At 53.1% G+C, this 1,305-nt stretch overlaps 1 pseudogene; it reads right to left on the bottom strand.

Moving 5' to 3' along the window:
- Positions 1–411: 411 nt before the first annotated feature.
- LOC130588614 (olfactory receptor 14J1-like) lies at positions 412–1,297 on the bottom strand (annotated as a pseudogene).
- Between the last annotated feature and the right edge of the window lie 8 nt (positions 1,298–1,305).

The following is a 1,305-nucleotide window of genomic DNA, read 5'->3' as shown; positions in this document are numbered from 1 at the left end:
GCGGGGCAGTGGCACGGGAGCAGCGCTGGCAGCACCAAGGGCTGCTGCTCCTTGGCAGAGCTGCTGTGCCAGCCCTGATGTGCCCCAGCTCTGCACACAGACATTGCTGCTGCAGCTCCACACAAGGGAACTAAAGGGGCATCTCTGGGGAAAACTTGGCTGGGAGATCCTTTAGTTTGTTCAAAGTCACTGAGAGCACAGCTCCTCATTGGCACAGTCTGTGGGCCTCAACGAACACAGAGAGAAATGAAATGAGAAATGGCACAAACAATGACTTTTATTTGTGGACAATATTAAAAATCTAAGACACAGAAAAAAAAGAACAAACCCATCACCAACCCCAAGGTTGGTGAACAAGAACTGTCAAAGGTGACTCAAACTACAAATTATTTTCAAAAATTGGCAAACAGTTTAATATTTCTGGTATTTTCCAGCCATCAGTCTCCACACTGCAGCCTTGAGCTCCTGGTTCCTCAGGCTGTAGATGAGGGGGTTCAGTGCTGGGGACACCACTGAGTATAGAACTGACACCATCAGATCCAGGGATGGGGAAGAGATGGAGGGGGGCTTCAGCTGGGCAAACACTGCAGTGCTGAGGAACAGGAAGACCACAGCCAGGTGAGGGAGGCACGTGGAAAAGGCTTTGTGCAGTCCCTGCTCAGAGGGGATCCTCAGCACCGCCCTGAAGATCCACACATAGGAGAAAACAATGAACACAAAACAGTCAAATACCAAACAGGCACCAACTACAATGAGCCCAAGTTCCCTGGTGTTGAAGTGTGAGCAGGAGAGCTTGAGGATGTGTGGGATYTCACAGAAGAACTGGCCCAGGGCATTGGCCTGGCACAGGGGCAGGGAAAATGTACTGATTGTGTGTAAGAGAGTTGAGAAACCCAGCAGCCCAGGCAGCTGCTGCCATGTGGGCACAAGCTCTGCTGCCCAGGAGGGTTCCGTAGTGCAGGGGTTTGCAGATGGACACGGAGCAGTCGTAGCACATGATGGTCAGGGGAGAATATTCAGCTGTGATGAAGAACAGAAAGAAAAATATCTGCGCAGCACATCCTGTGTAGATGTCCCTGGTGCCCCAGAGGGAATTGTACATGGCTTTGGGGACAGTGGTGCAGATGGAGCCCAGGTCAGTGAGGGCCAGGBTGAGCAGGAAGAAGAACATGGGGCTGTGCAGGTGGTGGCCGCAGGCTACGGCGCTGATGATGAGGCCGTTGGCCAGGAGGGCAGCCAGGGAGATGCCCAGCAAGAGGCACAAGTGCAGGAGCTGCAGCTGCCGCGTGTCTGCCAATGGCAGCA

This window comes from Malurus melanocephalus, unplaced genomic scaffold (assembly GCF_030028575.1).
Source record: "Malurus melanocephalus ecotype Western Australia unplaced genomic scaffold, MMel_1.1 scaffold_7783, whole genome shotgun sequence".
Classification (NCBI taxonomy): Eukaryota; Metazoa; Chordata; class Aves; order Passeriformes; family Maluridae; genus Malurus; species Malurus melanocephalus.
This window is presented reverse-complemented; position numbering and strand designations above follow the sequence as displayed.